The following is a 24,658-nucleotide window of genomic DNA, read 5'->3' on the forward strand; positions in this document are numbered from 1 at the left end:
TTAGAATTTTTTCAGTCAGTTAGACTAGGCCCGATGATGTGGTAGGTCACGGTGCTTTCGAGCGCACTCAGCGTAAACATTTTGGTTGGGAATAAGTCAGTCGTTTCGTTTCATAATGTACAGGGTGTTTCAAAAATGACCGGTATATTTGAAACGGCAATAAAAACTAAACGAGCAGCGATAGAAATACACCGTTTGTTGCAATATGCTTGGGACAACAGTACATTTTCAGGCAGACAAACTTTCGAAATTACAGTAGTTAAAATTTTCAACAACAGATGGCGCTGCGGTCTGGGAAACTCTATAGTACGATATTTTCCACATATCCACCATGAGTAGCAATAATATGGCGTAGTCTCTGAATGAAATTACCCGAAACCTTTGACAACGTGTCTAGCGGAATGGCTTCACATGCAGATGAGATGTACTGCTTCAGCTGTTCAATTGTTTCTGGATTCTGGCGGTACACCTGGTCTTTCAAGTGTCCCCACAGAAAGAAGTCACAGGGGTTCATGTCTGGCGAATAGGGAGGCCAATCCACGCCGCCTCCTGTATGTTTCGGATAGCCCAAAGCAATCACACGATCATCGAAATATTCATTCAGGAAATTAAAGACGTCGGCCGTGCGATGTGGCCGAGCACCATCTTGCATAAACCACGAGGTGTTCGCAGTGTCGTCTAAGGCAGTTTGTACCGCCACAAATTCACGAAGAATGTCCAGATAGCGTGATGCAGTAATCGTTTCGGATCTGAAAAATGGGCCAATGATTCCTTTGGAAGAAATGGCGGCCCAGACCAGTACTTTTTGAGGATGCAGGGACGATGGGACTGCAACATGGAGCTTTTCGGTTCCCCATATGCGCCAGTTCTGTTTATTGACGAAGCCGTCCAGGTAAAAATAAGCTTCGTCAGTAAACCAAATGCTGCCCACATGCATATCGCTGTCATCAATCCTGTGCACTATATCGTTAGCGAATGTCTCTCGTGCAGCAATGGTAGCGGCGCTGAGGGGTTGCTGCGTTTGAATTTTGTATGGATAGAGGTGTAAACTCTGGCGCATGAGACGATACGTGGACGTTGGCGTCATTTGGACCGCAGCTGCAACACGGCGAACGGAAACCCGAGGCCGCTGTTGGATCACCTGCTGCACTAGCTGCGCGTTGCCCTCTGTGGTTGCCGTACGCGGTCGCCCTACCTTTCCAGCACGTTCATCCTTCACGTTCCCAGTCCGTTGAAATTTTTCAAACAGATCCTTTATTGTATCGCTTTTCGGTCCTTTGGTTACATTAAACCTCCGTTGAAAACTTCGTCTTGTCGCAACAACACTGTGTTCTAGGCGGTGGAATTCCAACACCAGAAAAATCCTCTGTTCTAAGGAATAAACCATGTTGTCTACAGCACACTTGCACGTTGTGAACAGCACACGCTTACAGCAGAAAGACGACGTACAGAATGGCGCACCCACAGACTGCGTTGTCTTCTATATCTTTCACATCATTTGCAGCGCCATCTGTTGTTGAAAATTGTAACTACTGTAATTTCGAAAGTTTGTCCGCCTGAAAATGTACTGTTGTCCCAAGCATATTGCAACAAACGGTGTATTTCTATCGCTGCTCGTTTAGTTTTTATTGCCGTTTCAAATATACCGGTCATTTTTGAAACACCCTGTAGGTAATCTCTACAGTTATTAAAGTTAGTTATCGGGGGAAGTCATGTGTAGATTTTGTCGATTTCGACTTAGTTTTTGGGAGGACGATTTTTTTCCATTATCCTTTCACATTAAGACTTTTCCATTGTGCTCTTGAGCAGATTGAATGACCACATTACGGCATCATCTTTTAAATAATTACTATTAAAAACAGTCTTGATCACAATTTATTTTACAAGGTGACCGGTTTCGACCACTACTGTGGTCATCTTCAGATCATTGAGTAGGAACCCCTTTCTGTTGGAGAATTGTGATTCTCCAACAGAAAGGGGTTCCTACTCAATGATCTGAAGATGACCACAGTAGTGGTCGAAACCGGTCACCTTGTAAAATAAATTGTGATCAAGACTGTTTTTAATAGTAATTATTTACAAGACATTGATCACTGCTTTTCCCATAATGCATTCAAAAGTAAATCATCTTTTAGTTCGTAGGAATTAGAGGGATTTTTCCTTGATACTGCGAACTTATCTTCCAGTGGCTTTCTTTCTCTTCTGCAGCGATGTATGAGACAGTGCGTATACCAGAGCATCAGTGTCCCAGCCTTCTGATAACACGGTCCTTTGCTGAAAGAATTATAGCAAGAGACTTTGTTAGGATCCGCCCCGGTAAGAAACTGTATTACTAAGATATCGTTACTTCGTTAAATGCTAAAATCGAGAAGAGAATAAATGTCCTTTATGATGGGATATAGCTCGTCAGCCATTTCCTTTCCTCCTCCTGTGATAGCTGTCCTTGAGAAACGTCTCTTAAAATGTTTAATTGAACTTAATTCCCTGTCAGTCATTCTGATATCAAGTAGTTAGATTCCGTATTATAAGTAAATCTTTGGGCCGAATTCCAGTAAATCCTCTTACTTAGTCACTTCAGAGGACACTGCACAAAACAAATCTCGCAAATAGAGAGCCATTACCTGCTAGTGATAAAAGCACTGTGGCTTTATAAATAAGTAGGAAGAACAAGGCCATTTTCAGAAGTAAGAGCGAAGGTACTGTTGGATTTTCAGTTGCGTGGGTGGGTCGAGATATAACCGTTTTGATAAAACGTTCAAAATATCCACCCATTCCTAGCTACACCGTATTCTTCATCGAAGTGGGGACAGGGTGGCGAAGGGGGGAGGGGGAGGGGCGGTTAGACATCAGTGTTTGGTTGATGGAGCCTTCCACGTCCTCCTTCCTGTGCCAACCTCCTCATCACAAAGATAGCACTTTCACCCAATGTTTTCGATTATTTGCTGAATGCATTCCGATATCTGTCATCCCCTACAGTTTTAGACCTTTACGGCTCCCTAAGATATAACGGAAGCTAGTCTCTCGTGTCTCAATACACGTCCTATAATCCTTTCCCTTCTCTATCCAGCGTTTGCCATGTATTCCTTTCCTCGCTAATACTGCACGGAGCCTCCTCATTTCTTATCAGTCCACTTAAGTTTCAACATCCTTCTTTTCCCGCTTGGCCACAGTTCATGATTCACTTCTTCAAATTACGGCCAGTGTTTGACACCAGGGCTTGACTCCTAGCTGAGGCGTCAACGCGGCTGGCTGCCATGCGAACGGCCCCGATACTGCGTACAATTTTCCCATTTGTGGGGGGACTGAAACGGCGTGGACTCACAAGGGGACCGCGCCTATTTGTCATCACTGAGTTCGTCTACATTTATAATATATACGAGGTCTATTCAAAAAGTTCTGGAAATGTGTCCACAAAATTTTTGTACGCTTACCTTTTACTTATTGTATATAAACTGAAACTAAACTCCTCCCGAACAGGCCATGAGGCACAACGATACCGACCGGCCGCCGTGTTATCCTCAGCCCACAGGCGGCACTGGATGCGGATATGGAGAGACATGTGGTCAGCACACCACTCTCCCGGCCGTATGTCAATTTCCGAGACCGGAGCCGCTACTTCTCAGTCAAGTAGCTCCTCAGTTTGCCTCACAAGGGCTGAGTGCACCCCGCTTGTCAACAGCGCTAGGCAGACAGGATGGTCACCCATCCAAGTGCTAGCCCAGCCCGACAGCGGTTAACTTCGGTGATCTGACGGGAACCGGTGTTACCACTGCGGCGAGGCCGTTGGCACTTATTGTGTATGGTCTCTCCCGAAATAACCTCTCCGCAACTGATACACCGCTCCCAACGCCGTTTTCACTTCAGGAAGCAGTACTGGTACGCCTCTTGTCGAATCGCGCGAAGCGCGGTCTGCGAATTTTCTTTTACCCCGTCTGTCGTTGCACATCTTCGCGCTTTCAAAGGGGTTTTTAACTTTGGAAATAAAAAAAAGGTTCGCAGGGACCAGGTCTGGAAAGTATGGGGGATGAGGTAGCATAGTGATTTGGTTTTTTGTGCAATAGTGGCGCACCAACGAGATGAATGTGCGGGTGCGTTATCGTAATGCAAGAGCCATGAATTGTCAACCCACCTTCCTGGCCGTTTCCTTCTTACATTTTCTAGCAGGCGTCGCAACACGTCCCGATAGTGCCATCGATCAACAGTTTGTCGCTGTGGCACGATGAAGAACTAATCCTTCAAAGTCAAAGAAAACTATCAGCATGGCTTTGACATTTGACCTGACCTGACGAGCTTTCTGTGGTCTTGGATAAACTTTTTCAACCAATTGTGAAGATTGGGCCGTGGTCTCAACATTATAATCATGGACCCACATCTCATAGCCAGTTATGGTCTTCTTAAGGAACATCTCGTTCTCATTTGAGCGAATCAAAAGCTCTTCACAGATTGCGGGGCGAAGGTCTTCGTGGTCTTGACTCACGAGCCGTGGAACGAACTTGGCGGCAACACGAGGCATTCCAAGATGCTGTGTCAGGATTTCACGACATGATCCAACTGCAATGTTACGTTCTGCCAGCCAGAGTGGCCGAGCGGTACTAGCCGCTACAGTTTGGAACCGCGCGACCGCTACGGTCGCAGGTTCGAATCCTGCCTCGGGCATGGATGTGTGTGATGTCCTTAGGTTAGTTAGGTTTAAGTAGTTCTAAGTTCTAGGGGACTGATGACCTCAGCAGTTAAGTCCTATAGTGCTCAGAGCCATTTGAACCATTTTGTTACGTTCTTCTGCAATCTCTCAGATGCTCAGTCTTCGATTGCACGCATAATTTCGTTGTCGTTCCGGACATGAACGTCGTCGAAGGGCGTCCTGAACAAGCCTCATATTTAACTTCCGTCCGGCCATTTTTAAACAGTGTGAACCATTCATAACGTTGAATACGGCTTAAGCACACATCACCGTAGGTTTCCTGCCTTATTAGGTGTGCCTGTAAATGTTTTGATGAGTGCCACGCAAAATTTAATGCAAACACATTGCTTCTCTAACTCTGTCATCTCGTAATTCGCAAACTGTGCGACACAACGTTCTACTCAGTACTGCACTGAACAATAACTAACACACATACAACAATAAAATGTCCGGCAGTTACACATTGAACACAGGCATGTGAGTGATGCCAGTCGCATTTCGCTCCAGTGCACCATTGGCGCGAAATCACGAATGTTCCGGAATTTTTTGAACAGATCTCGTACAAGACTTGACCAGAAATGAAAGAAACAGAAGTGGGAGCTACAGATGGCCATTCTTTTTAAAAAGAGCAGCATTTTTGGTGCGGATCGGACGACACACGAGCGCCTTACGTTAGCGTCGTTTCCTGGCTGCGCTTGACGTGGTGGAAAGAGTACAGAGGAAAATATTTACCAGACTGATGAGAAATTAACAGCTGTTGATGAACAGGAGAACTGCCTACCACAGAAAATGGCGGAAGCAATGATTTCGGTGCATCATTCGGTTACTATCACATGTCAGCGCACGCGTCTCTCCTGAATATACCGTCCCAAGTACTTGGCTATGACATTATGTTTGAATGAGTAAATGGAGCTGACGTGTTTTGTGACCAGTTGAATGCAACAAGAAATGACCCTCACAATAAAACATCGCGTGTTCATTAGAGTGTTATGTGAAGCACTTTCGTGGAAAACGTGTGCAAGACATTGTGCGCAAATGTAGTACACTACTGGCCATTAAAATTGCTACACCACGTAGATGACGTGCTACAAACGGAAAATTTAACCGACGGGAAGAAGATTTTGTGATATGCAAATGATAAGATTTTCAGAGCATTCACACAAGGTTGGCGCCGGTGGCGACACCTACAACGTGCTGACATGAGGAAAGTTTCCAACCGATTTCTCATACACAAACAGCAGTTGACCGGCGCTCCCTGGTGAAACGTTGTTGTGATGCCTCGTGTAAGGAGGAGAAATGCGTACCATCACGTTTCCGACTTCGATAAAGGTTGGATTGTAGCCTATCGCGATTGCGGTTTATCGTATCGTGACATTGCTGTTCGCGTTGGTCGAGATCCAATGACTGTTAGCAGAATATGGAATTGGTGGTTTCAGGAAGGTAATACGGAACGCCGTGCTGGATCCCAACGGCCTCGTATCACTAGCAGTCGAGATGACAGGCATCTTATCCACATGGCTGTAACGGATCGTGCAGCCACATCTCGATCCCTGAGTCAACAGATGGGGACGTTTGCAACACAACAACCATCTGCGCGAACACTTCGACGACGTTTGCAGCAGCATGGACTATCAGCTCGGAGACCGTGGCTGCGGTTACCCTTGACGCTGCATCAAAGACAGGAGCGCCTGCGATGGTGTACTCAACGACGAACCTGGGTGCACGAATGGCAAAACGTCATTTTTTCGGATGAATCCAGGTTCTGTTTACAGCATCATGACGGTCGCATCCGCGTTTGGGCACACCGCGGTGAACGCACATTGGAAGCGTGTATTCGTCATCGCCATACTGGCGTATTACCCGGCGTGATGGTATGGGGTGCCATTGGTTACACGTCTCGGTCACCTGTTGTTCGCATTGACGACACTTTGAATAGTGGACATTACATTTCAGATGTGTTACTACCCGTGGCTCTACCCTTCATTCGATCCCTGCGAAACCCTACATTTGAGCAGGATAATGCACGACCGCATGTTGCAGGTCCTGTACGGGCCTTTCTGGACACATAAAATGTTCGACTGTTGCCCTGGCCAGCACATTCTCCAAATCTCTCACCAATTGAAAACGTGTGGTCAATGGTGGCCGAGCAACTGGCTCGTAACAATACGCCAGTCACTACTCTTGATGAACTGTGGTATCGTGTTGAAGCTGCATGGGCAGCTGTACCTGTACACGCCATCCAAGCTCTGTTTGACTCAATGCCTAGGCGTATCAAGGCCGTTATTACGGGCAGAGGTGATTGTTCTGGATACTGATTTCTAGAAACGATGCACTCAAACTGCGTGAAAATGTAATCACATGTCAGTCCTAGTATAATATATTTGTCCAATGAATACCCGTTTATCATCTGCATTTCTTCTTGGTGTAGCAATTTTAATGGCCAGTAGAGTATGTTGGTGAAACCTTCAGCGAGGTGTGCAGTGCAAACCTTTGTGGCAAAACGGCACCGCACGGGCCAATGAGATGATCGTAGTCACGAACAAGGAAAAGAACGGAAGACAGTTGCCGATTAAGGAGCAGAAGCCGTAACACAACATCGGGAGCTGCGACGAGTGCCTAGAGGGAGGCAATAGCCCTGACGTCACGCCTCTATGAGTCTGCGTGTCGGCAGGAGAAGAGAGAGAGAGAGAGAGAGAGAGAGAGAGAGAGGGAGAGGGAGAGAGAGAGAGAGAGAGAGAGAGACAGGAGAGCTACATAGTGCGTGCGTGTTTATGCGAAGGCCGCGCCTCACGCACCAGTGGAAGGCTGGCTGTGGCGGCAGCAGTTGTAGAGCGCGGGGCCGGCTCGACGGCGAACAAGTGACTGGCGGCTGACCGGATTCACACTGCTCGCGGTCCCGCTACATTCTCACGCCGCCGCTCCGACACAGGAAAGCGCGCTTTTCGCGTGCTGCGGGGCCACGTTGCGAGATTTTACACTTTTACTGTCACACTCAGTGCCGAACTTCACTGAAAACTTCCTCCTCCAGACACCGGACGAGGACTGGCAGTAGACACAGTGCTTGTAGCACAGTCACGCAAATTTTCGCAACCAAGCGAATAAAATACACTACTGGTCATTAAAATTGCTACACCAAGAAGGAATGCAGATGATAAACGGGCATTCATTGGAGAAATATATTATACTAGAACTGACATGTGATTACATTTTCACGCAATTTGGGTGCATACATCCTGAGAAATCACTACCCGGAACAACCACCTCTTGTCGTAATAACGGCCTTGATACGCCTGGGCATTGAGTCAAACAGAGCTTGGATAGCGTGTACAGGTACAGCTGCCCATGCAGCTTCAACACGATACCACAGTTCATCAAGAGTAGTGACTGGCGTATTGTGACGAGCCAGTTGCTTGGCCAGCATTGACCAGACGTTTTCAGTTGGTGAGAGATCTGGAGAATGTGCTGGCCAGGGCAACAGTCGAACATTTTCTGTATCCAGAGAGGCCCGTACAAGAGCTACAACATGCGGTCGTGCAATATCCTGCTGAAAAATATTGTTTCGCAGGGAGCTAACGAAGGGTATAGGCCGGCCGGTGTGGCCGAGCGTTTCTAGGCGCTTCAGTCTGGAACCGCGCGACTGCTACGGTCGCAGGTTCGAATCCTGCCTCGGGCATGGATGTGTGTGATGTCCTTAGGTTAGTTAGGTTTAAGTAGTTCTAAGTTCTAGGGGACTGATGACCTCAGACGTTCAGTCCCATAGTGCTCAGAGCCATTTGAACCAATTTTTTTTTGTAGAGCCACGGGTCGTAACACAATTGAAATGTAACGCCCACTGTTCAAAGTGCCATCAATATGAACAAGAGGTGACCGAGACGTGTAACCAATGGCACCCCATACCATCACGCCGGGTAATACGCCAATATGGCGATGACGAATACACGCTTCCAATGTGCGTTCACCGCGATGTCGCCAAACACGGATGCGACCATCATGATGCTGTAAACAGAACCTGGATTCATCCGAAAAAATGATTCTTTGCCATTCGTGCACCCAGGTTCGTCGTTGAGTACACCATCGCAGGCACTCCTGTCTGTGATGCAGCGTCAAGGGTAACCGCAGCCATGGTCTCGGAGCTGACAGTCCGTGCTGCTGCAAACGTCGTCGAACTGTTCGTGCAGATGGTTGTTATCTTGCAAACGTCCCTATCTGTTGACTCAGGGATCGAGACGTGGCTGCACGATCCGTTGCAGCCGTGCGGATAAGATGCCTGTCATCTCGACTGCTAGTGATACGAGGCCGTTGGGATCCAGCACGGCGTTCCGTATTACCCTCCTGAACCCACCGATTCCATATTCTGCTAACAGTCATTGGATCTCGACCAACGCGAACAGCAGTGTCGCGATACGATAAACCGCAATCGCGATAGGCTACAATCCGACCTTTATCAAAGTCGGAAACGTGATGGTACGCATTTGTCCTCCTTACGCGAGGCATCACAACAACGTTTCACCAGGCAATGTCGGTCAACTGCTGTTTGTGTATGAGAAATCGATTGGAAACTTTCTTCATGTCAGCACGTTGTAGGTGTCGCCACCGGCGTCAGCCTTGTGTGAATGCTCTGAAAAGCTAATCATTTGCATATCACAGCATATTCTTCCTGTCGGTTAAATTTTGCATCTGTAGCACGTCACCTTCTTGGTGTAGCAATTTTAATGGCCAGTAGTGTATGAGTTTGAATATAATAAAAGATTAGATTTATTCTGTACGAATGGTGTACCAGAACACCTAAGTATTTGAAAAAAGAGAACGGTGCCACGAAGCTCAAGTATTTTATCCAACATCTGATTTCAATATCGGTTCACCATCTGCTCAGCGTAATTGAGTCGTCATGTGCTGTGAACCATTAACTATACATACGCATTATCTAATTAAAAATATCCAGATACTCTAAGTACTGAGGAATTAACCACCAGAATCACGAGAGACGGATTAATCGAGGCAGGGAATGTTCTGTTGTCAGTAGAGAAACAGTAATAGCACAATGGGATTAGTCTTCAACTTTTGTAGTTCAGTCTTCCTCAGTTGCGTGTAATATTACGGTATATCGATAATTTTTACTTTATGGACCGTCTGACACGATACAAAGAACATATCAGAAGTTGGAAGTACGAAACAAGCCATTCCACATTTGCAGAACATTTAAAACACCATAACCACCATTCTACAAACATGGAACAAGAAATGAAAATAATGAGAATAAGCAACCATGACAAACATCTTATACAAATGCAAGAAAACTTCCCCATGCCGAAAGCCATCGCTGAAAACAAACATGTTATAAATGATCAAACGCACATCAGCACAGGCTCCCTACTACACTTAATAAAAGAAATGATAAGATAAAAAAAGAAAGAAAATGTCCCTCTCACACAACCAGAAAAGACTCTTCCCCTCTTCGCCTTCTGGACACACACACACACACACACACACAAAAATGCATACACAAACAGATCACAGATACTTCAATAATTACACTCGAAAGTTCGGCAATAACATGCGATCTTTATCAATAACATCTGACAGTCGGCAACACAAACCAAAACATTGCATCGAAACAAGTGTCAAGTTCATAGTGCTGTGAAATGGGGGAAAAAACCGCAAATTGGCATTTAGAAGAGGAACAACAACACCAAAAATGCAACAGGACCGTAATATGTAAGAAATCGTCCACGCAACATGTAAATACAGTTCAAAATATTGCTACTTAATAGGAAATACCAACCACCAGAACTGTTTATAACTTATAGGTACAGTGACCAAAATGTAAATTAAATAGCAAACATATGTACATATTGCAGGCCACTGGAGATGCCTTGCAGAAAATAAAGGCGAAACGTGTATGGCACTAAAATTGCGTTTTATTCAGTTGCTGTCAGACGGTCCACAAAGTAAAAATTATCAATATACCGTAATGGGATTGGTCATTGGATGTCAACTAACAAGCCCATCAGGGACAATTACCACGCTTCTAAAACTGCTCTAGTCGGCTGTTGGTGACGTTATTGATGTGACTGTGAAGAAATGCGGAAGAAGACAGCTAAATCAAGAGCAGGCAGGTGGTTATAAAAAATTGCATGAAATCGGCGGAAGGAGTCACCCATGATTTCCAAAGTACTGCCAGCAGTCCAGCTAGTTCAGTGTCTGTGAACAGATTTAAAAGGAATGGGACACGGTGGTCCAGCAGGCCCTCATAAGCTATACATTTCTATAGTCATTCCTAAGCGACGCTTGACTTATTGTAGAGTGAAGCCACTCGACAGTGAATAACAGGAAACGAGCCATTTGGAGTGATGAATCCGCTGTATACTGTGGAAACCCAATAGAATGGTTTTGGTTTGGTGAATGCCGGGACATGCTCGTATTGCGTAATGTGCAGCGCAATAGCGCGCGACAGATGAGCCCGACGCGAACCGTATCCGTACGGCGGGTTAGCCACCGTGGTGGAGCATCGGCCAACCTGACTGTGCTTTTCGGCGGTTGACCACGCTCGTTTAGGCAAACGCTGGGCTTGTCCCCATTCCCCATCTCAGAACATATGACACAGACAGCTGAAATACGATCACCCGCAGAACAAAGTTTACACAATTCACAGATAGGTGGCCCACAAGACTTCCCACCCTGAGGAAACTGGCGGCTGCGACGATAGGGAGGGCATCCTGCCGCAAAGTTAAATCAAATATGAAACTTCCTGGCAGATTAAAACTGTGTGCCGGACCGAGGCTCGAACTTGGGACCTTTGCCTTTCGCGAGCAAGTTTGGAAGGTAAGAGACGAGGTACTGGCAGAAGTAAAGCTGTGAGGAGGGGACGTGAGTCGTGCTTGGGTAGCTCAGTTGGTAGAGCACTTGCCCGCGAAAGGCAAAGGTCCCGAGTTCGAGTCTCGGTCCGGCACACAGTTTTAATCCGCCAGGACGTTTCATATTAGCGCACACTCCGCTGCAGGGTGAAAATCTCATTCTGTTAAATCAAATAAATAGCCAGAAGTTGAGTTCAGTGGAGCCCGCCCTAAAGGCTAAGAAAAAGAAAGTTTCTACGCGTCCTGGAATGTTGTGGGGGAAGGCTTAATGGCTTAGCAACTAACAGTTTCAAAACGTTCGGGATTCGCTTCAAATTATATCATACTTCTTGTATAGCACTGTCACCTCTGGTGAACTGTTGTGTATCTGATGCTAGGTTTTATTGCCATTCGGATGCGCCTTAAACTCCAGGTCCCAGGATAAATAAATCAGTCAGTCATTTCACAAGGACGGCATCATCTGTAAAGCTATACCGAGAGCTTCACACCACACGCACCCAGGACAACCGACGTTCAAATCCCATACCATAATACAAATGTAGGTTTTCCTTATTTAGCCAGCCAGTGTGGCCGTGCGGTTCTAAGCGCTTCAGTTTGGAACCGCGTGACCGCTACGGTCGCAGGTTCGAATCCTGCCTCGGGCATGGATGTGTGTGATGTCCTTAGGTTAGTTAGGTTTAAGTAGTTCTAAGTTCTAGGGGATTGATGACCTCAGAAGTTAAGTCTCATAGTGCTCAGAGCCATTTGAACCATTTTTCCTTATTTTCCCAAAACCTCGCGAATCAAATTACGGGATAGTTTCTTTAAAACGGAGACGGTCGACCTTTTTTTCTCATTACGAGCCTGCAGCCTGTCTCTATCAACGGGACTTCAAACACGAATGTTTCTTCCTTTTTGTGTTTTTAAATCCTCTTCATTGATGGGCGCTGCGTTTTTGTTCTCAAACAGAATCACATTCTTCAACATTAGAACACTTAAGTGGGCGGCAGGAGGTGGGGTGGGGGTGGAAATGTTACATTGTTACTAGACCATCGTAAATTTTACTATTCCGTAGTTTAGTCAAATGACATCGTAATTTATGGTTTATGCGCTACTTAATTAAAATTGTAAGGTTTCAAATCAAATGGTTCAAATGGCTTCTGAGCACTATGGGATTTAACAGCTGAGGTCATCAGTCCCCTAGAACTTAGAACTACTTAAACCTAACTAACCTAAGGACATCACACTCATCCATGCCCGAGGCAGGATTCGAACCTGCGACCTTAGCGATCGCGCGGTTCCTGACTGAAGCGCCTAGAACCGTTCGACCACTCCGGCCGGCTGTAAGGTTTCCAGTGATATATAACATACTAAATAAGCACAAAATATCGCGCTTTGCACGCTATCCGACTACACTAGATTGGAGGGAACCACGAATTGGTACCAACTGCAATCGTAAATTTTACGGTGGTTCACTGACCTAGTGTTAAACTGTGACTGTTGTCCCGACTAAATTTTCGCCATTAGAGTGTTAGCATACCACATTAGCGCCAAAGCACAGGCAATTTATAACTCTGCAAACTCCAAGTCATCCCACTCGAAGCCAGACAGTTGCTGGCTGTATAGAAAACCCAAATAGCTTTTTTCTGTGGCAGAGACGACGACGGACATTCCCACACGTATCTCCGTGGTGTGGAAGAAACCGACCGAACGATCGGCGACCGGTTGCGATGTGGGGATAACCGCGCATGTACGTCCGTCGATGACGCAATAGCTGTCACGTGCTCCGCGTTCCGAGAAGACCTTCGCGAGGTCCCGCCGTCGTGCAAACATGGGCCCACCCGCTGCAAGTACTGTCTATTCTCTACATCCGAAGCTCACCTGTTAACATCTGTCAGCTCTTCAGAGAGAAATGCATACGGACGAGGACTGCATTCCAGATGTTCTGGATTTATTATGCTTTATTGAAAGATGAAGTAATGAAGTAATGTTGGTAACAAGACGAGATCAAAGCGCCCTCTAACCATCACGTATGGTACGAAGCTAATACATAGAGGCGTAATTGTGTAGGCTTCCACGGTTGCAGTTACCTGACATAGTTTTCTTGCTTTCAGAAACACATCATACTGAAGAATATCTGACAGTAAATGTTATTTCAGAACGAAGACCATGGATTTTGAAACAGGGTTCTAGGAGCATATCAGAGTTGAAACATTAATCTTTCCTCGATGGGAGAACGCCCGACATGCATACGACATATGAAGGGCTTATTTCAATAGGGGTACAAGTCCATTACCTCCACTTTTGTCTATAATGCTTCTGACATTAATGGTCCAAACAAATAGAAAGGAAGGTTCATCTCTAGCAAGAAGCCATATGACTGAATATTTCTGGTATCTCAACTGCAGATTTTTCGGCGCTGATTTAACTTTAGGACTCTGTATCGCAGAATGAAAAAAAGTGGACTTGTACCACTATTGAAATAAGCCCTTCATATATAATCGTACTGTCAGTGAAGCAAAGAAGAAACAACCTCAACACACGTGTAAGGCTGAAGGAAAACCGGCGCATTCAAACAATAAAGAACCTTATGGTCGTAAATAATCAACGACTCACTCAAACACACACACACACACACAAACAAACAAGATGAAAAAAGACCTAAAAACAGGCAAGATTATTAGATGACAACGCAGAGAGAGAATGTGACAGAAAGAACAGGAAGTTTTGAAGGAGACAGGGATGAGTGGATAAGGGAGCGCAGAGGACAAATAACTCATTCGCTGAAAACACTTGCGTAACGAAACCGCAGACTGAAGATATCGTAAAGACACCGTCACGAGTTGGCAGCAGGAGAGATACAAAACAGAAAAACAGGAATCTGATACGTGTTGACTGCATGATTACGCAGACGAAAATACGGTGTCGCCTGTTGAGTTAATGGTACAGACTGTGTCATAGTTCAGTCAGAAAATGGATAATTCTTCGCTGAAAAAATACGAGACCACAGAACTGCTAAATGTGGAGTTTTTTTTATGTATTTACACTTTGTTCTCAAAATGTGGACGACTAATGTCTGTGAACATACAGAGTGACAGTTATTGAAGTGATTGAAAAAAAAAATTAGTTTCAAACTAACGCGTGCACACACTTTATTCTACATGTAAACGTCACTACAGATATTCGGATTTAGTTTATGACATCTTCAACATACGCGCCATCATTGGCGATGATGTGGTGCAGACGAATAGCGAAGTTCTGCAAGACCCACTGAAGTGTCGGAATATCGATTATGTCGATGACCTCCTGAATGGCTGTTTTCAGCTGAACAATGGTTTTGATCTTATGGTTGTACACCTTTTCTTTGATATAGATCCACAAAAAGGAGTCGCATGTGTTCAGATATGGAGAATGTGGCGGACAATCGAGGCCCATGCCAGTGGCCTCTGGGTAACCCACAGCCAGTATGCGGTCCCCAATGTGATCCTACAGGACATCAATCTCCTGCTTCGATGGAGTCGAGTTCCGTCTTGTATGAACCACGTCTTGTCGAGATCAGGGTCACTTTGTACAATGGGTATGAAACAATCTTCCGAAACCTTCACGTATCGTTAGGTAGTCACAGTGTCACCAAGGAATATCGCACCGACTATTCCGTGACTGGACATTGTACACCACACAGTCACCCATTGAGGGTGAAGAGACTTCTCGATTGCGAAATGCAGATTCTCAGTCCTACAAAAGCACCAATTTCGCTTATTCACGACCCATCCTAATGAAAGTGGGCTTCGTCGCTAAACGAAACCATACATCGCATACTAATTCCCATCATGCCCCTCGGCCAACCGTGAAGTTTGGAAGTCGTAACGCAAACTGTTCAGAAATTATGTGATTTTATTTCATATAGTTCAATAATTCTCACCCTGTTACCCTGTTTCATTGTGACACACGGACTTTAAATATGACACCATCTGAAAGCTGAAAGTGTCTAAGCGAACAAAGTGGTGACTCATGAGCGAACTCGCTGCAAAACGTATTTGACGTATTTGTTACTGTAACGGACATGACCTGAGATACGTATTTGTTACTGTAACGGACATGACCTGACGGTGCGCAAAGCATGTAGCCAGGATGGTAGAGGCACCAAGAAAGTTCTTTTTGGAATCAAGAAACGGCCGGGACGGTAGTGTTGAGGAAGGTGTGTGGACGACATTAGTAACACAGAGAAGGCCCTAATACATAGAGGCTAGAGGAGGCCTATACCCTGTAGTGTATGTGAATGACTAATGATTATGTAAATGGTGATGATGATGAACTGTTTCGTTTTAGGGTGCCGCACCACAGTCGGTAAAAACGGAATCCTTCTGGGAGCACACTGTTGTCTGTCTGTCCGCGACAACTAGAAACCATTTCTATCAGGAACGGAAAGACATACGTCGAGCCGGCCGAAGTGGCCGTGCGGTTAAAGGCGCTGCAGACTGGAACCGCAAGACCGCTACGGTCGCAGGTTCGAATCCTGCCTCGGGCATGGATGTTTGTGATGTCCTTAGGTTAGTTAGGTTTAACTAGTTCTAAGTTCTAGGGGACTAATGACCTCAGCAGTTGAGTCCCATAGTGCTCAGAGTCATTTGAACCATTTTTGAACATACGTCGTTGGAATTTACATCACATTCTAAGGTCTACGGTCCCTTGGCTGTGTAAAGAATTGAAGCTTCTAAGTCAATGCAGTTAAAAGATATGCCATTTAAGTCACATGTTTTGATACACTCATTAAAACCTTATGGTACTTACAGTTGACCTAGAATCATGAAATTTGACAAGAAGCAAGGTTCAAATGGCTCTAAGCACTATGGGACTTAACATCTAAGGTCATCAGTCCCCTAGAACTTAGAACTACTTAAACCTAACTAACCTAAGGACATCACACACATCCATGCCCGAGGCAGGATTCGAACCTGCGACCGTAGCAGCAGCGCGGTGCCGGACTGAAGCGCCTATAACCGCTCGGCTACAACGGCCGGCCAAGAAGCAAGGCTTCACATTACAAGTACGAGAATAAAGTCAAAAAATTGTTACTTAATAATTACATCACACAAAAATATTTATTTCTGCACTTGATATCCGACTTCAAACTTAGAATTAAAACATTCTCGAAAGTCCTGCAATTCTCGGGACCGATATCTTGCCAGTATCAATGTCGATAATGAGCAGCCGGCCTCGGGTGTGGATGTGTGTGATGTCCTTAGGTTAGTTCTAGGGGACTGCTGACCTCAGAAGTTAAGTCCCATAGTGCTCAGAGCGATTTGATAATGAGCAAAAACCGTCGAGATTCTCGATTCCTGGGATGGATCAACTGACTGTACACATAATTAAGTTTGTACGGAACCCTCAGAGCGCAAGTCCTACTTGTACCTGGCCAATTTTTTTATTTCAATTTAGACTAGATATACAGGTGGGCAAAACAAAAGTGGGCCGGAAAATATTTAATGCACCTCAATATAGATAACCCATCTGACCAGGGGAGCAGCCGATGTAAATGGGGTTGTCTATCTTTAGGTGCATTAAATACACTCCTGGAAATGGAAAAAAGAACACATTGACACCGGTGTGTCAGACCCACCATACTTGCTCCGGACACTGCGAGAGGGCTGTACAAGCAATGATCACACGCACGGCACAGCGGACACACCAGGAACCGCGGTGCTGGCCGTCGAATGGCGCTAGCTGCGCAGCATTTGTGCACCGCCGCCGTCAGTGTCAGCCAGTTTGTCGTGGCATACGGAGCTCCATCGCAGTCTTTAACACTGGTAGCATGCCGCGACAGCGTGGACGTGAACCGTATGTGCAGTTGACGGACTTTGAGCGAGGGCGTATAGTGGGCATGCGGGAGGCCGGGTGGACGTACCGCCGAATTGCTCAACACGTGGGGCGTGAGGTCTCCACAGTACATCGATGTTGTCGCCAGTGGTCGGCGGAAGGTGCACGTGCCCGTCGGCCTGGGACCGGACCGCAGCGACGCACGGATGCACGCCAAGACCGTAGGATCCTACGCAGTGCCGTAGGGGACCGCACCGCCACTTCCCAGCAAATTAGGGACACTGTTGCTCCTGGGGTATCGGCGAGGACCATTCGCAACCGTCTCCATGAAGCTGGGCTACGGTCCCGCACACCGTTTGGCCGTCTTCCGCTCACGCTCAAACATCGTGCAGCCCGCCTCCAGTGGTGTCGCGACAGGCGTGAATGGAGGGACGAATGGAGATGTGTCGTCTTCAGCGATGAGAGTCGCTTCTGCCTTGGTGTCAAAGATGGTCGCATGCGTGTTTGGCGCCGTGCAGGTGAGCGCCACAATCAGGACTGCATACGACCAAGGCACACAGGGCCAACACCCGGCATCATGGTGTGGGGAGCGATCTCCTACACTGGCCGTACACCACTGGTGATCGTCGAGGGGACACTGAATAGTGCACGGTACATCCAAACCGTCATCGAACCCATCGTTCTACCATTCCTAGACCGGCAAGGGAACTTGCTGTTCCAACAGGACAATGCACGTCCGCATGTATCCCGTGCCACCCAACGTGCTCTAGAAGGTGTAAGTCAACTACCCTGGCCAGCAAGATCTCCGGATCTGTCCCCCATTGAGCATGTTTGGGACTGGATGAAGCGTCGTCTCACGCGGTCTGCACGTCCAGCACGAACGCTGGTCCAACTGGTGGAAATGGCATGGCAAGCCGTTCCACAGGACTACATCCAGCATCTCTACGATCGTCTCCATGGGAGAATAGCAGCCTGCATTGCTGCGAAAGGTGGATATACACTGTACTAGTGCCGACATTGTGCATGCTCTGTTGCCTGTGTCTATGTGCCTGTGGTTCTGTCAGTGTGATCATGTGATGTATCTGACCCCAGGAATGTGTCAATAAAGTTTCCCCTTCCTGGGACAATGAATTCACGGTGTTCTTATTTCAATTCCCAGGAGTGTATTATCCTGGCCACATTTAATTTTTCCACCATGTATTTGCAAATATGAAGACGTGTCTGGCAACCGACACCAGTTCCCAGACATAAAGATACAAGGTAGACACAGGAAGAGATGCATTCAGAAAGGTCAATTGCCCCACAATTAAAACCCTGGGCTTGAGAACAATGGCGGTGCGACTGTTGGGAAAGAGGCACGTTGCGGCTAAGCGTTTCCACACTGCGCTGTGGCACTGTCACACGGCTGGCTCTTAGAAGTGGCTGGCCCGCGCACACTGCCTCACGTGGCAATTTTCCGCCACCATCCTACTGGCTCTGTCTCACGAGCCATTGTCCCACCTCTGTTTCACAACAGCACACAGGGAAGTGCTCTGCATATCAGCAGTCTCAGACTACCCTTCACTTCAAGTCAGTGCTTGCCCACTGACCCAACTGTGGCGCAGATACGCTATGGCGTGTACTTGACATAGGTGTGTGACACTGAACAACCACCTTTCGCATTGCAACGTAATGAAGCAAGTGAATAAAGATACACACAGTTTGAGGCCAGGTACTGTGAAATCGTTCAAATCTACGCGGGTGGACAGGCTGGGGAGTGATCGAGAAGACACAACAGGGCGGAATGCCAACTCAAGAATGGCCTCAGATTCCCCTTAGGGCACGCCACAGCGGTTAGCCAAGGGATGTTGTTCCTCGCACACCTAAAAGCGGGTAAATACCGGGATACAATATTGACGAAACACGGCCAAGCGTTTGAATTTTTGTCTGTTCCTGTTTACTGTCCATACTAATAATAAATCTGTAAAATAGTCGTATCTTTCTGTTTGTCTTTGAACACGCTAATCTCCAAACCCAGCAGACACATTTTTACTCGGTTTTCACATGTAACTTGAGCACAGATTGGGGCAACGTATAGGCTTTATTTCATCAAAATCGGATCACGAGAAAAATAGATCATGATTTAAATTTGCATCTGCAACCGTCTGTGTGTCTGTCTCCGAAACTACTAGGCAAATTTTCATGAAGTTTTCAAAGGTAACTTGGAAGTAGTTTGGGGAACCGTATAGGCTATCTTCCATCAAAATTGGATGAAAGGGATCGGGGTGAAAAAAGGGGGTTAGCTCTCGGCGCACAAAAAAATCCAGGCTATATTTACCCAATATTTGATAAAATGTGTGTGAAATCTTATGGGACTTTACTGCTAAGGTTAGCAGTCCGTAAGCTTACACACTACTTAACCTAAATTATCCTAAGGACAAACACACACACCCATGCTCGAGGGAGGACTCGAACCTCCGCCGGGACCAGCCGCACAGTCCATGACTGCAGCGCCTGAGACGGCTCGGCTAATCCCGCGCGGTCAATATTTGAGAATTAAAGCACTTAGTGACTAGCAAAAAACTTTACTTCTCGCTGACAACTCCCACAAAATAATGAGAGGAAAAATTTTATCACATACAGCCCTGTTCATGAAGTAGAACTGCAGAAGGCACGACGTTTAAATTTATTAGTTCTTTGCTGCTAACACTATTCGCAACACTTTTAGCTGGCAGCATCCACATATCCCGCTGAATGTGCGTACAAAATTATACCATTATCAGACACAGAGAGAGGGGGAGCAGGCCATTAACAGAGTAAGCGAAGAGGAAGAGATGGAGAGAGTAATGGGGAGGAGGAGATGCACATAGAAGGGAAACAGGAAGAGATGGACAGAGAGAGGGTGAGGAGAAAATGGAGGATTGTGGGGGACGAGGTGGTCAGAAACTGAGGAGAAGATTAAAAGAGAGGGCGGCAGAGGAGATGGACAGAGAGAAGGTCAGGAGGAGATGGATGGATTGGTGGGGAAGGAAGTGATCCGAGAGAAGAGGGAAAAGAGAGAGAGGGCGGCAGAGGAGATTGACAGGGAGAGGGTCAGGAAAAATGGACGGATTGGTGGGGGAAGGAGGTGGTCAGAGAGAAGGGGGAGAAGAAGATGGACAAAAAGAGAGGCCGAAGAGATGGACAGTGGTCGGAGAGGAGGAGGAGAGCGAGACGGACAGAGAGGCGGCAGAGGAGATGGACAGAGAGAGTGGGAAAGAAGAGATGAAATAAATACATTCCTGGGCAACGCCAGATACTCAGATAGTATAGAATAAGTGATACGATCAGTACATGCAGGCAAAGAGGATTTATCTTCCATAAACTCACCTGGGGAGATTTATTGCTCTTCTAGTCCAGTAGTTGATATAAAAACAATATTAAGGGCCCCACACACGAGCCACGGACTGCAGCTATCCGTCGCATGCGATGTCGCCGCAATCGAGCGCTCTCCTCGCCACCCCACACATGAGCGATTTCTCAAGCAATTTCAGTCAGTATTATAAATATCACTGTGTAGAGAAGTTCTGCTATGAAAAATGAACTGCTATGTTCAGCAGCAGTTGCAGTTGATTTCCGATTCCCCGTGACTACTTGCATAACATATATTTAAAGTAAATGAGCATTATGATTTATTAAAGTTGGCCAACCGTTTGGCCGAGCGGTTCTAGGCGCTTCAGTCCGGAACCGCGCTGCTACTACGGTCGCAGGTTGGAATCCTGCCTCGGGCATAGATGTGTGTGATGTCTTAGGTTAGTTCTAAGTCCAGGGGACTGATGACCTCAGATGTTAAGTCCCATAGCGCTCAGAGCCATTATTAAAGTTGTTTTGGACGCTTTTATTGATAACTGTAGGTTATCTTACAGAATATATTACATTTCTCACTGATGCAAAGTGAGTTACGTGCATCTTTCCCGTGCGCCAGTACAATTCGCTCTACGTTTATTAGTCCTCAAGTCCTTTTTTATTCATTAATTTTATAGTTTATCTGCAAGTATTTATAAAATTAACTCGAAGGGTCTGTATAGCTGTCAATAGCAACACGACTGATTACCATAACTCTTTAGCACATGACTCATAATGCTTATTACTGCAAAATCGGAGGGTGTATTTTGTATTACTTCATAATGTACAAGGTGAAAATTATTGAACTATATGAAAAAAACGTAAATTAGTTACTAACTACGGCGTACACATACTTTATTCAGCATGTAAACGTCACTACAGATATTCGGATTTAGGTTATGACTTGTTCGATATGTCTGCCATCATTGGTGATGTTGTGGCGCAGATAACAGCGGAATTCTGCATGACCAGCTAAAGAGTCAGGGCATCGAGGCTGTCGATGACTTTCCCAAAGGCTCTTTTCAGCTCAGCAATGGTTTTGGGGTTATTGCTGTACACCCTGTCTTTAGTACAGCCCCACAAAAAGGAGTCGAATGTTTTCAGATCCGGAGAATATGCCGGCCAATCGAGGCCTGTGCCAGTGACCTCTGGGTACCCTGGAGCCAGATCGCGGTCCCCAAAGTGATCCTCCATGACATCAAACAGCCTCCGGCTTCGATGGCGTCGAGCTCTCTTGCATGAACAGCATTTTGACGAATCAGGGTTACTTTAGATAATGGGGAGGAAATCCTCTTCCAAAACCTTCATGTACCATTCGGTAGTCACCGCGCTATCAAGGAATATCCACCGATTATTCCATGACTGGACATTTCACACTCGAAGGGTGACTATGTGGTGTGCATAGACTTCTCGATAGCGAAATGCAGATTCTCAGTCCCCCAAATGTGCCAATTTCGCTTACTGACGAACCAATCCAAATGAAACAACAAGAAGGCGCGTGCGTGTGCGCATGCGCATGCGATGCGCATGCTGATTCCCATCATGCCCTGCGGCCAACTGTGCAGTTTGAATGTCCTAACGCTAACCGTTCAGGAGTTATGACAATTTTATTTCATATAATTCAGTAATTGTCATTCTGTAAATGGCAACTGCGACTTCACTTCTCAGAGTAGTTCATTGGATAACTGTAAGTTCTACGTAAATTTCTACTCAACGTGGTCAAAGTAAAATGAAACAAAACTGCCCAACCACGCTTGACAAGTAGAAAAGCGAGTCGCTGCCTTACTGCCACACCCCGCTTGCAAACCAGCGGCTGCCTGCAGCCACATTGCGTGCACAAATCACATGCGATCCATCAGATTGTTTGAGATTACCGTGCGACCAGCAATCTGCGGCGATCTTGCCACAAAAATTAACTCCGATAGAATATTTTTTTCTGAAAAGCCAAATGCTTGAAGGAAACATAGCAAAAGATACATATTACGAGATACACTAATGATTGAAAAACAAACTACAAACACTGCCTCTTCAAAATACTAATCATGACAGCCTACCCCAGACACTATGCCCAAAGTCGCGTCTCTCGATTGCTCGCTGAGCATCTCTTTGTCTGAATAGAAGAATGGAGGAAGCCAGAACTCCGAAAATGATCATGGATGGGAACCGAAGGGAAAGCAGAAAAGAGGACACCCTATGACCACCCGACCCCAAAATATACGACTAACAATGAGAAGACTTGGCGCACAGGAAGAAGATATACAAGATCGGAGGGACATCCTGAGGAGGTAAATTAAGATCTTATGTGACAGATGTAATAATTTCCGGGTATTTGTTGTGTTGGAGAAAACATTTGTATAGAGGAAAATCTCAATAAATAAGATAAGAATAGTCATCGCATTACAAGTCAATTTTACTGCCACACGCCAGAACCGACAATAGACTGTAAACTTTCCCTTTCATGTAATCGGAAGCCTTTTATAATGTTCATTACATTGTACAGTGAGTCATTTAGTAAACTATGAATAACGTTCGTGCAACTGTTGGACTTTACTTTCATCAGATTTTTGTTCAGTATTATCGATTGGCTAGAAGCCTGAAACACATTTGTATAACTTAATGCTCATAGTCGATCAGTTAAATGCTATGAGAGGTTCAACTACATCACCTTAACGGTGCTATCGAGACAACACTACAGGCTATTCAAGTTTGAAGCTCAAACCACGTGCTGCGGTGGGAACGTGTTCTCTGCACTCGTTGAGACTCGAACTGCATTATTCATTGCTCAGTTCGCTTCCTCTGTTTTTCTTTAAACAAAAGTCACGGCTTTACTGAAAGTCATGGTCGCACGAAGTTTAGCACATACAAGCAACGTCCTCTGCCTGTAAAAGTTTGCATCTACCGCGTTGGTTAAGCGCAACTCCGACATTTACTATAAAAGAACATACAGTCACATATTTTTTAATTCTGAATATAGACTATTGAAATAGGATTTTCGGAAACAAGTTTCTTAAGATCTCAAATAAGGCAGCATAATCATTAAGTCATCTTCTTGTCCGTGCCTGGTTCTTTGAGATCTTAGCAATTTTCTTCTGCCCTCTCGTTTACTTTCCTTCTCCATGATTCCTAGTGCTCTGGTGTTTTCTTCCGCGTCGTCCAGCAATCGTTCTAGTGGCCTTCCTTTTAATCTTCTTCTTGTCGCTTTCCACTGAAAGACCTTCTTTGTAGTTCTTGTGTCCTTCACTCTTAGTATATGCCCCAACCAGACTATTCTTTTACTTTTAATTAGCCTTACAATATCAGCTACTTGCATGAGACGATCCAACTCATAATTGATACTTGCTCTCCAGGTACTATCATTATTTCGTTTGCCTCCATAAATTTTCCGTAATATTGTTCGTAAATCGGAGAAAGACGAAGGTAATGAGAAGTAGTAGAAATGAGAACAGCGAGAAACTTAACATCAGGATTGATGGTCACGAAGTCAATGAAGTTAAGGAATTCTGCTACCTAGGCAGTAAAATAACCAATGACGGACGGAGCAAGGAGGACATCAAAAGCAGACTCGCTGTGGCAAAAAAGGCATTTCTGGCCAAGAGAAGTCTACTAATATCAAATACCGGTCTTAATTTGAGGAAGAAATTTCTGAGGATGTACATCTGGAGTACAGCATTGTATGGTAGTGAAACATGGACTGTGGGAAAACCGGAACAGAAGAGAATCGAAGCATTTGAGATGTGGTGCTATAGATGAATGTTGAAAATTAGGTGGACTGATAAGGTAAGGAATGAAGAGGTTCTACGCAGAATCGGAGAGGAAAGGAATATGTGGAAAACACTGATAAGGAGAAGGGACAGGATGATAGGACATCTGCTAAGACATGAGGGAATGACTTCCATGGTACTAGAGGGAGCTGTAGAGGGCAAAAACTGTAGAGGAAGACAGAGATTGGAATACGTCAAGCAAA

General features: G+C 45.7%; 1 protein-coding gene and 1 pseudogene across 5 annotated transcripts in view; one reads left to right on the forward strand and one right to left on the reverse strand.

The window, feature by feature from the left end:
- The window catches only part of LOC126463476 (uncharacterized), a 129,425-nt gene that overhangs the window by 14,500 nt on the left and 90,267 nt on the right, over window positions 1–24,658 (forward strand). The gene's annotated exons all lie outside the window — the stretch shown is intronic.
- Window positions 3,671–3,788, reverse strand: LOC126420520 (5S ribosomal RNA; annotated as a pseudogene).

Source organism: Schistocerca serialis, chromosome 1 (assembly GCF_023864345.2).
Source record: "Schistocerca serialis cubense isolate TAMUIC-IGC-003099 chromosome 1, iqSchSeri2.2, whole genome shotgun sequence".
NCBI lineage: Eukaryota > Metazoa > Arthropoda > Insecta > Orthoptera > Acrididae > Schistocerca > Schistocerca serialis.